A 12,669-nucleotide genomic window follows, 5' to 3' on the forward strand; every position below is an offset into this window, starting at 1 on the left:
TTCTGAATAACTGTGAAATGCCGCTCAGACACTAGCTTGTTCCAGTTGATTGTATTTTATTTATTTTTTTGTTACTTGGGAAAAGAAGAAGAGAGGATCAAAAATGTTGAAAGAAATCAGAAAATCTCATTAGGGGAAAAATGCATTGCATTTGTGTTGCTCCTCTAAACTACAGCCTTGAAATGCTCATTGGTGCTTGTTCATTGCAGGAGAGGAGCTATTCATGAGGCTCGTACTTTGGCTGGCTTAGCCCAAATTAGATAAAAAATGAATACAGCCTCAATTCCTTGGATGTGCAGAGCTGCAAGAGATACTAAACAAAGGGACTTGAACGTACGTAATTGTAGCTTTATCAAGTGCAAATCCAGGAGATCAGCACTGTATGCAAAGAGCCTCTGGTTCAATCTCCAGCATCTCCAAATAGGGCTTGGGGGGGGGGATTTTGTCTGAAACCTTGGAGAGTGCCTGCCAGTCAGACATGAAGGAGCTATACTCAATACAAGGCAGCTTTTTATGTACAGACATACATAGCGTGCCCCCCAGACTCATTATTTTGAGGATGGATGCATGCACGTACCTGGAATTTAGGTTTGTGCAAATAAAAATGAATTAAAGTGTTGTATTGCCCTAATGCAACAAGTCCACTTTTTACAAACAAACTTTTTGCAGTTAGGAAAACAATGGGGAAATAAACGTAAAAGTATGGAATGAGCAAATGATTAATGGGAATATATAGAAATATCCCACAAGCAAATTAGAAGGAATGCTCAATAAAGACCAGACATAGTCTAATCTCTACATGAACCTTGTGCAAGCAAATCAGGACGAATGATGAACACAGTTGATCTGGAGGAGCCCACATGTGTACAAAGCCACCCCCAGGCACTTCGCTGCCTGAGGCAGAGCAGCAAATGGCAGCCCTTCTCCTACCAAATCAAGGTACAAAATATCCAAGGCCAATCAGGGTATTTTGCCACCCCTCAGAGAAAATCCCCCAAAAGCTCCTCCTCCCTGATAACAAATAATTAACGTTCAACTGGACGCAGCTCGCTTAGTTTGCCTAATGGCAAGATAACCCCTGTATATGCATACTTTTCACTTTACACGGGAAGAGTCAATGGATTTCTCATACTTCTGAATGGCACATAAGAGCAGACGAGAATGTGGAAGCCTGAGATTAGGGACAGGTGAATGTTTTGGTTTCTCATTTTTCTGATCTTCTGCACTTCCCCATCAATTTGTAGATTTCTTTTTAAAGGTCTTCATCATGAAGATTCACCTGCATATTTGTGCAAATTTCTCCTACTAGACATATTTTCATATGCAACCTTTTTTGGGGGCAAAAAACAGTTCCCTGTAATTTATTGCATATTTTATTATATGTTCAGCAATATATGCAGTTATATGCACGTTTTAGTCTGGCATATACATCTTTATACACATTACTGGAGCACAGCATTGCAAAATCCACAGCAGTGCGAATTGTGAAGGAAGGTTGTGTTTTGGCTAATATATTGCTTTAAAAAGGGCAAATTAGGCAAATTCACCTTAGATATAGCATTTTGTCTGTACCGTGTCACATCTATCTATCTATCAAAGACTGCCTTTAAATTGCTTCCAGCTCTTGATCAGGTTGAAATGCGGGGGTGGCGGGGTGGGCAAGTTCATAATGAGGGGAGCACATCTGAGGTGTATCTACATGCAGACACATACACAGGCCTCATTTCTTCTTTCTTCTTCGTGGTTTTTTGTTAAAAGTAGAAACAAAGACCAAAAGGCTGTAGCTACATTTCATTTTAATGGTGAGATTTAAAAATATATATACCCATAAAGAGATTATGTTTAATCTGTTGTTCGGAAAGTTCAGAGAACGGATTTGTTTGCTGCCTTATGTTCACTCATCATATATCAGGATTGCTGAATGTAGACTCTTCAAAAGGGCTCTGATGTGCGTTTTTTCCCTCAAGGAGGTGGCTTGAGCAGTATCTGCAGTTGATGAAGTATTTTACAAGTTCCCTTTCACTTTTGTGAATCCAAAGCATTTTGTACATTTACTAGATTCTTAACTTCAAAACCTCAGAACCTAAGGAACAACGATTATGTGTTTTTTTTAAAAAAAAAAACCCTCAAAGGGCTTTCTCCTTACTCTCCCTGACCCACAGTGGGAGGAAATCGCCAGTGACTATTTCAAAAGATGTCACAAACCTTTGTACACCCGTCTACAGATGAATGGGTTATGGTTCCAGGGGATGTGATTTGCAAAGACAGATATTTAGAGCACATATTTAGAGCACATATTATGGGAAAGTGCCATGAGTGTCGCAAATGGCTACCACAAAATGCCTTCCGCATCTAAAACCAGCAGGAAAAGAGACACAATAAAAAAAACTATGCAGATGTTTTCCCATCACCCACTCCTCAATCAAGGGGTAAATGACACCTGCATCAGCCGCTCAGAGATAAGCTATTTGCACCTCCTCTCTGTTCAAAATGGAAGGGCGGGTGGGTGTCCAATGAAATATGAGCATGTTCAGGATAGGAGAGACTGAGCTAGTGCAAACAGGAACTGAGCAGGAGGAGCTATCAATCTCTTGCATGTTGTAGATTTTAAGGGGATATTTTACTGTGACCACATACCGGTACCACAGGAGGTACTCAGTTGCCACATTGGCATAGCTGTCAATGTTTCCCTTTTTAAAAGGGAAATTCCCATATTCTGAATAGGATTCCTCGCAAGAAAAGGGGAAAGTTGACAGCTATGCACATTGGTGACCTCCAATCTAGCAAAAAACCAAACAAACCGAAACATGTAAGACATCATTTTAATTGTCCTAACCCACCCTGGGATCTTGGGATGAATGGCAGATAATAAAATGTGATAATAATGATAATGACCATAACTAGAAGAAAGAGAAGAAGCTGTTCTTTGGTTTCCCTGAAATATTTTTACTGCACAGTGTGCTATTCATATGTAGTTGAAAGGATCACTCTATCCTAACTTTCATCAACTTTAGCTAGACTTATTCATCTGGGATAGATACTGATTTCCATCTCCAACGCCTCGAAAAATCCCATCAATGGTGTCTCCGAAATTTTTTTACACATCACTTTGGAAGACAGGGGAACTAATGTCAGTGTATTGGAAGAAGCAAAGATCACCAGTGTCAGAGCAATGATTGTTCAACATCATCTTTTTTAGACTGGTCATGTGGTTTGGATGCCTGATTATTGTCTTCCAAATCAACTACTATATTCCCAACTTAATAATGGAAAATAAAATTCTGGTGGACAACAAAAGAGGTTTAAAGATGCTCTCAAGGCAAATCTTTAAAAATGCAGTATAAGCATGGATAATTCGGAAACAGTGGCCTGCTAGCACTCCAACTGGATAATAGCCTCTACCTCAAACTCAGGACAAAAGGGAGAAACGAGCTAAGAGGAAGGCACATTTGGTAAATCCTCACCGTGATTAACTCCTACCTGGAATCCTATGTCCCCACGGTGGAAGGACGTGTGGATCCAGAATTGGTCTCCACAGTCACTTATTGACACACCATTAAGACCGTGTTTTTGGAAGACAATCTTACTCAGCTGCCAAAGATCGCCAAAGACAGAAGACTGATTTCCCATCAGAACTAGATGGATTTCTCCCAAGCTTATAGGCTTACATTGCTAATGCATTACCGTATCTTGTTTCCAGATGGAGCATTTCCGTGAGCTGGCACCAGAGGCAGCCCAGACCCTGGACACCTTTCCAGATGATCTGTGAGAGATTGGAAGTGAGAAGTAAACCAGGGAGTATTGTCAGCATTAGCACCCTCCACTAGACATTCCTATTCCAGGGCCTGGGATGCCTTCCAGCTTTTTCGTGGCTCCATAGCATGGCGCGCTTCCAAGGAGGAGGTGCTTCAATTCCTGGTTCCCCTAAAGCGCAAGGGCATTGCCATTAAAACTATAATAGCAGGGCAGCTATCTCATTCTTTTGTAAATTCCTTCATTGGCAGGACCCCTGCGACAGCCTCCATGTCAAGAAGCTGCTGGCTGGGTGGCGTCGCATCATTCCCCCACATCAGGATGGCAGGAAGCCCATACTATCGACACACTCAAACTAATTTGGAAAAAATTACTAGAGATCTGCTGGTCAAATTTTGAAACACATCTCTTTTGTGCAGCATTCTCTCTAGCCTTCTTTGATGCCATGCGCATTGGGGAGTGTTTGGCGGCTGGGGCCCCTCATTCAGGGTTTGAGGATACGGACATTAAGTTCTCTGGGGATACTGTGAATGTCAGGATTCGGTCCTCAAAAACTGATCAATTGCGAAAAGGGGTCATGCTGGCACTGGCTCCGACAGAACAGGAGGGCCCCTGCCCATATCTGGACACACGCCCCTTCTTCAGGGTCCGGCCCAAATGCAAAGGCCCTTTCTTCATACACGCAAACACGCAGCCTTTGATGCGATCCCAATTCATGGCAGTCTTGCACAAAGTCATAGCGACCTATGGAGTTCAGCAGCACTTCAGGGTTGGGACCCCACCCACATCAAGACATTGGGGCTCTGGCGCTCAGCAGCTTACAAAAACTGCATTCATCCCAGCTCCTCCTCCTTAATGCTTGCAATTTAATTTTCTTACAGGTTTGCCCACCACAAAGATTTGGGTTGTGGGGCACAGCATTGGGTGGCAGAGCATGCCTGGTTGCACAATGGGGGTTGTAACCTTAACATTCACCCCAAGGTATGCATTTATTGGATGAGCCACCGGGGCATGCATTGGGCAGGCTTGATGCCCATGCTGAGTAAAGCTGCAGTGGCACATGGCCCTCCAAGAGTCCTCATTTTGCACCTGGGCAAAAATGATCTAGTTGAACAAAAAGGCATTGCCCTGACCTTTGCTGCAAGGGCAGATATAGAAAGCTTGCATGCCTTGTAGCCAGCAATGGCCATTGGCTGGTCCAATCTCCTTCCCTGTCTGTGCTGGAGAGGGGTTTCCAATCCCTCTTGCATCAATTATGCAGTGAAAAAAATCAACAGGGCCATGCGCAATACCATGCAGCAGATCGGCGGATTCTCTATCCCACATCCCATCATCAGGGCAGATACGGCCGGCATATTCAGGGTGGATAGAGTGCATCTGACACCATTTGGTAATGACCTCTGGCTGCATGACTTGCGACAAATCCTCAGGGACTGGGTAGACAGCAGGGTTTGATGTCAGAGCATGGGTGATTGTTCCTCGATTGTGGGACTCTTGGCGGCGAGGCCCTTAGGGACCTTGGGTGGCAGTTTTAGGCCTTGGCAAGGTATCCTTTAGTCTAACATCAAGTCGGGGAGGATGCATTCATGCTCCCTCCCCATGCGGCGGCGCTTGCAGGGCCCGTTAAAGGGCAAAACCGGGAGCCCCTGGCCCTAGAGTGGTGGCATGTAGGTCAAACTCCCGGGACAAGGTCGATGGAAGGGCATGCTGTGTAAGTTTGTTCTTTACAGTCCCCTCTCACTGGATCTCATCAGCCTGCATATCCTTAGCCAGACGGGCTGAGAGGGTTACCTGCCAAGGCCTATGCCAAGTTTCCCACTTCTGAGGCTTATTAAGTTGTGGCCAATTTGAACCCATGCTCTGGTCTCTTATCTCATTCTTTGGGGAAAAGGGTAAGCACCACAGACAGTGTTTAGCGCTTGTGCCCACAATTACTACCTTTCCCCTGGTTTGAAGTTGGCTCTCCCGCTGGGTTCTTTTATAGACATTGTTCAAGTAAAGAGAACTACCGGTTTCATTTTGCCGCTTCAACTGCTTTTTGTTTCTCTTGTTAATAGGTACGGTGATGCTTATTACAGCTCCTCAGATGTTTTAATAGCCTGTAAAAATACCTTTCCTTTGAGGGGTGGGAAATCTTCCTACAGGACAATTAACAAGTGTTTACCTGCATCAGGATACACAGTGTTGCTTTTTGCTGAGCTCAAAGACCTGATCACCACTGCTTCTCCAAACAGGAAATAGTTGCAGCTGCAAAGTGGTAATGCTTTTCAAAAGGAAATTTTGAATCCTTTCCCAAATCCCCACCGGATTTCTCATGGATAAATGCTTTCCAACAGCTGGAATCCCTCGCAAATCTCATAATAGAGATCTAGCTGGAATATGTCAGTGTTCTTCATTTTTTAAAGTTCCCCTGTTGCTCAGTAACTCTCTCTCCTATTTTAATTAATCAATGCATTTTCATCTCTGCCTGCTATAATCCAATCGATGGTCTATTCAAGACTTCCATCCTTATTGGATCCCAGCAATCAAAGGGTGTTCATTCAAGCCCATATCTGCCTACAAACTAAGCTAGCAAGGGGTGAGTGAGATCATACCGGATTGTCTCTGACAATGTCCTCAAAGGATGTATGAATCTGTCAGTTTCATGCATGGTGGGAGTGAGAAGAATGGACATCAGAGGAAAAAGAAATGCCAACAGGGGATAATGCCCTTTGTTCTTACCACCAGCACTGCTTTGCTAATGACCACTGTAACTATTTTGCTTTTATACAATTGCTTTTTATGCAATTGTTCACATGTAACTCTGAACACAGATACTGTTTACTAACTGTAAACACTTATTGATTTGTACAGATGTGCAACTGTTACATTGTGCAACTGTTATGTTAACAGGTACACATACGGTACACTCATTGAATATAATGTGTGAACACCCCTGCTTTTGTTATACCACTTTTATTATCCTCTGACCTCACTCTTCTCTATCTCCCACCCCAACCATATGAATATCTGCCTGCCAATGTGGGGTGGAACTTTATGAATCTCATGAAGTGGACTGCACTCCAGGAAAGCATGTGCTTTCATAAATGTGTTCCAAGGATCTTGGTTTTGCTGCAAAAAAACTAACCTGGCTACTCCTGGACAAGTTAATGCAGCTGCTGTTAAAAGCACAACTACAAGTAGAGTGTGAAAGGCATCAACCCTTCATGAAAGCTGTCGCTGTGTTTTGTATGTGTATACACAGAGGGGGAGAGGGAGAGAAATACCAATGATTTCTCCGTGGTTTGATTGCTTTTAACATAGAGTGAGAAGCAGAATGGCCCTTTGCAACTCTAACTAAAAGAGTTATGGCAGGCCAAATACATCCTCAAGAAAAATCAGCAATTCCAAGTGCTGCTTACACTTTCCTGATTATACGTCTCTTTAAAAAAAATATCAAGGAGGGAAAAAATGATTAGATAAATTGCAAATGCCCCTGAGGAGCAGTAAATTGGCTTAGCATTCTATTCTAGTGATAGTCGCTTTCACTTCTCGCACCTCTGAAACATAAGTGTGAAAACCCACTCAACAAAGCTCCTTCACTTAGGGTCTAAGTGTGTGTTACAATATTGTATGTCAAAATAAAAAAAATTTCTTCCAGTAGCACCTTAAAGACCAACTAAGTTAGTTCTTGGTATGAGCTTTCGTGTGCATGCACACTTCTTCAGATACACTTCTGAAGAAGTGTGCATGCACACGAAAGCTCATACCAACAACTAACTTAGTTGGTCTTTAAGGTGCTACTGGAAGGAATTCTTTTATTTTGACTATGGCAGACCAACATGGCTACCTATCTGTAACTGGAATATTGTATGTGTTACAATAATTGTGACATTTCCACCCACATTAGAGGACTACTCTAATGGCACCATTGTAGCAACATAGAAGTTGCTTCATGCTGAGTCATGTCAATGGTCCATGTAGCTGAGTACTCTTTACTAGGGTCCCATCTGCACTGTACTTTTAAAGCCATTTCATACCACTTTAAACTGTCATGCATTCCCCCAAAGAATGTTGGGAAGTGCAATATGTTAAGGGTACTGAGAGCTATCAGGAGACCCCCTATTCCCCTCCCAGAGCTACCATTCCAAGTTTACTGGGAAGAGGAATTGACTGTGAAAGCAGTGAAGCATACAGCATTGGTGTCCCTCTTCAGTCTTTCATAGTCTACACATGAAGGTTGGAGCTTAGCTAGCCTTGCCTTCTTCCTGCATAAACATATACTTTGGGGAAGAGGACAACAAATCTGAGACCAATGTGTGAGAGCAAGATGTCTGCTGTGTGTGCGTGTGCTTATGATGAGTGTGAAAGAGAGGGGGAAAGCGAAGATTAAAATCAGTACACAAAATTTGAGGAACCAAAAGGATAATGTCAAAACAAATACTCTTGTTTTTCTTCATGTTTGCAGAGTTTATGTTTACAGCAAAAGTATTGCTGAAATCACCTCACCATTCATAGCAGAGTAAATACAGATGGTTCAGCAAGAAACAAGAGAAAATGCTTTTTATTGAAGGATGTTATGAATGGAAAACAATGCAGGAGTTTTAACACACACATTTTGTGTGTGTGTGTGGGGGGGGGAGAATCTATCTCCAGGTCCCAACAATATTTGGCCCATATATTTTGGGTATTTGGAATGTCACTGCAAAGTAAACCCTTGCTTTAGGAAATTCCATTGACTATAAGAAGGAAATAAAACAAGAATTGGATGGAAATTGCATGCACAGCAGCCCATTCTGAGGTGATGCATCAGGGAGGGGGGGCATGCAAATAGGTGCATGAATTTTTGTGATAGGTTGTTTTTACATTTAGGGCACCTCCCATTTTTATTTTGGCAGAATTGGGTAAATTTGCTGGTATAACGGCATGCACTAAGAGGATGAAGCGTGACAATTTTCAGACAATTAGGTGCATTCGTTTGTCTCAGAGAGAAGTCTTTAAAGATTTTTTTAAAGGGAGAAGGATTCCCCCCCCCCATCCCCACCAATCAGATGGAAAAAGACATTTGGAGATCTTAAAAAAAACACCAACCCGTTAAACTGAAGTATAGTTGGAACACTTAAAAACTTGAAAGTAAAGGTTGGCACCCAAACAAGAGTGGCAGTTATAAGCTACAGCTTTCCATTTTGACAACTTGAATATCTGATTGTTGTGGATTGATTGGAGTCAAGTGACAGAGCATGTTATATTTTGCAGGTGGTAAAGGTGTCCTGTCTTTAAAGATGACAGAGAATATAGTAACAGTTTGATTAGAAAAAAAGTGGAATGCACTTGAAGTGTGCTATATTGATGACAGTGGCTGCGGCAGGGATGGGGTGAGGACAGACAGGGATTTCTAGAGACAAAACTCTAGAAATCTAGTTGCAGCAGCTAGACTCACTACATATAACATATATATTTAAAAAGCCACAACTACTTTTTGGATGGCTCTTGTTTAGGGACTTCTTCCCAATTATTTCAGCTTTATTATTTGTTGCGGACTGCTCTTTTTCTTACTTAGAAGTTTTTTAAATTGGGAAACTGCTGTAGGCAAGGTGTGCAGGAGAAGGTAGAGAATCGCAGGAGTTGTTGTTTAACTCTCCTCCCTGCACTTTATAGTCCCAGTCATAATCACCAACCCAATGCCTGCTACTAAATGAATGAACAACACAGAAATGAATCTGCACATTTTAATGTACCATCTACTTTAAGGTTACCAGACGTCCCCGTTTCCCAGGGACAGTCCCCGGATTTACAACTCAGTCCCCATACAAAATCAATTGAAGTTGAAAAGTGTCCCAGGTTTCATTGAAAAGAATCTGGTAACCTTAATCTACTTTAGTCTGAAATCAAATGGCTAAATAAATATGAAATAATGTGATTAGAAAAACATATTGTGAGAGGGAAACAGAGCAAAAACGATTTGCCCCTCCCTTCACTCTTCACCCCAAACTCCCCCCTCTCTATCCCCTCATCATTTGCTCCAGTTCCAAGTTCCCTCTTAAAGGACAGGAGAATGAAGAAGAGAAAGTATTTCTCCTCTTTGTTCCACATTGCCAAGAGAATAAAGTGTGTGAAAGAAGTGTCACAGGGTAAAAGGCTTTTTCCTCTTGACTCCCCTCTCCTCTGAAGCTGAAGTATCTTGATACTAGGGAAAGTTGTAAAGGAACAGGGAGTCTGGGGGCAAACTGTGGCTGGAGGGAGGCTACAACAGTGATAAGCAGTCCTTGGTGAGCTGAGTTACCCACTCATTCAAACCCTGGGCATTCCTATTGTGCATGCCTTCAAGCGGGTAGGCTGATGGTGGTGGTGGTGACAACAACACAGGGAACAGGGGAAGGCCATCTGGGTCACAGACCTGCCTGATTTACTCACCTGTCGTGCCTGCTGTTGGCATGCTGCAGTTCATGGGTCCACCCGTTGGCAGCCACATGAACTGCAGTGTGACAACACCTTACGTTTTTAGGTATTCAGGGAGATCTATCATGCAGCCATTTCAAACATATGATTATGTGTTCTTAAATGAAGTGAGGTGTTACTGCTGCAAAAAGACATCAAGAGTTGTTGCCATGGGAAACTGCATGTCTTCTCTATAGAATCTTTAGTCTGAAATGCCCGCTCTTAATGATGTTCCTGATCTCAAATATCGTTTCATCTGATTCCAAGAGGCTTGACAGGGTAAAGATACAAAAGGCGGAGACAAGCAGGCTTCTGTAATGAATGGATTTTATATCTTTGTGTATCATGGCAATAAAAAAACAAAGAAATCACAAAATAAGCCTTATATAAACGTGACCTATGCTGTACTCTGCAAGAAAGCTGAATAATACTGGCAACCTGCAGCACTTTTCATTCCAAATACTGAGAATAGCGAGAATTTGCATTCAAAACTTCTTGAAAACATTCCTAGTTAAGTCAAAGATCTTTTTGTGTGTGCAAGTGGAATGTAGAGTAGTAGCAGATCTATAATGGAAATTCCTGAACTCTTCCTTCATTGCCTGCAGCATGTTTACAGCTAATATTATAGCGATGGAACTGGATGATGCATTTTGGACAATGAGAATCAGAAGTGGAAAGGAAATGGGAAAGCAGCGAAGAGCAAAGTAGAAGTCATTGCTTAACTGAATCAGGTATCCAAGTGTGACATTCATTCAAGCCATCCCAGAAAATCAGCTGCTGTTTTAAGCTGTCATCTAATGCAATGGTAATGAAGCATAACTGCATGCACCTTTCACAACAGAGGAAAGGGGTTTGCAAAAGAAGGGTTTTTGTGTGTGTGTCATCAATATCTTCTGTTTACATACTACAATATCAAATTCTGCTAGCAAAAGCAACAAGGAAAACAGCTCTAAGCTCCTCAATAAGCAAGCACATTGCTACACTAGCACTGACATTACATCTTGTGCAATTATGAGATTCAATGAAATAAGCCATGGGTGAAGTATGTTATTGTGTGGTTTCATGCCACTGCCCTGGGGTCTCTGTGTTATGTAGTAGGCAGTAACACTCTTGTTCTTGGATCAAAAAGTTCTATGCAAACTCTCCTGATGTTTTGTCACACTTTACCATCTTTCCATGGAGAGGCCACCTTGTGTGTTTTGCACAGTGACCCACTAGAACTGGCTGGGATTTGCAGGATTATTCGAGAACTTCCATAGTTCTGTGTGACTTCCAGAGAAGGCTGTGCTTCTCAGGACCTCAAAAGGGAGCCCCAATGACAGAGCTCTGCTTGATTCATACCAGGTCTCCCTTTAGGGAGAGGTTTATCGCTGAGAACTTTGTTGGCTACTGGTTGACAGGGTAAAAAAGGGATATTGCTCACACGTAATTGGCCCAGGATGAGAGGTTTTTCACCTTCCCTTCAACCAAAGATGGATGCACTGCTAGAAGTTTGTCTCTATTTTCTGTTTCAACTTGGGCAGAATAAAGCATTGGGTAAGGTCATTAATAAAGGGGGAGCCTATGGGGTGTTGGGGATGGTATGGTAGACCTTGGGCATGGCTTAAAGGATTAGGCCTTTCACTATGCAGCCCAGATTGCCAGCTGGAACCCAGATGCTTGGCCTGTGTTGTGGGGACTGGCAATTCCCAGGAGGTGGCCCCAGCAGAAGGCCAGAGTGTTACAATCAGAAAACAGGTGGCATCTCTGATATCCTTGTCCTGCACCTAGCAAACCCTGCATTCTCCTCTATTAATGAAGTTATGGTTTATTTTTATCCATACCTGTTTCTTATATGTCCTCTGTTCTGCACCTGCACATGATGTAAAACTGCTACTGTACCTTAAACGAAATGGTCCCAAAATCAACAATGAACCAAGTTTGGGGCTATACTAGTCATACTCCCCCCCCCCCAACCAGGATCCCAGGGGAATGACTGGAAAAATTATTCATTTTATTGAAAGAGAAAAGATGCAGAAGAGGAACCACACAATGTGTATGACACATGCAGATAACATGCTTATTTTTCATATATCTTCCAGATTTCATAAGCAGCTGCTGGACATCCAAAACTTGGTCTGTCAGCGCTCCCACCTCATTTTGCTCACTATCAGAAACTATGCAACAATCAGACAATGCACATTACCCACCCATTCTCCTTTTCTACTGGCGCAATACATATAGTACTTAACTGTGTGCTCCATTTGGATCCTATGCAAAGTAAGTGGGGAACCAGAATAATTTCTTTAAGAATAATGATGTCTGTAAGCTCTCTCTCTATGGGAAAATAATTACCGTATATATTGAAAACTCTGAAGAAAATTTGGATACACAAAGCTAATGATATTTAGGGACAGACAAATCTGTCAAGTTCACTTCTCTCAGTCTCTCATTTTCTCAGTCCTAAAGTCACAATTACAAACCACACCCCCATGGCTTTTAAATTGGGGAGAGACAAAG

At 42.4% G+C, this 12,669-nt stretch overlaps 1 long non-coding RNA gene across 1 annotated transcript; it reads right to left on the reverse strand.

Moving 5' to 3' along the window:
- Nucleotides 1-1,843: 1,843 nt before the first annotated feature.
- Nucleotides 1,844-12,054, reverse strand: LOC310698128. The gene is made up of 3 exons (XR_014521347.1): nucleotides 11,994-12,054; nucleotides 3,669-3,763; nucleotides 1,844-1,986 (listed from the first exon to the last, which is right to left on the reverse strand). It is a non-coding gene; the product is annotated as an uncharacterized lncRNA (long non-coding RNA).
- Between the last annotated feature and the right edge of the window lie 615 nt (nucleotides 12,055-12,669).

Source organism: Podarcis liolepis (genome assembly GCF_965112155.1).
Source record: "Podarcis liolepis genome assembly, chromosome: Z".
Taxonomy (NCBI): Eukaryota; Metazoa; Chordata; class Lepidosauria; order Squamata; family Lacertidae; genus Podarcis; species Podarcis liolepis.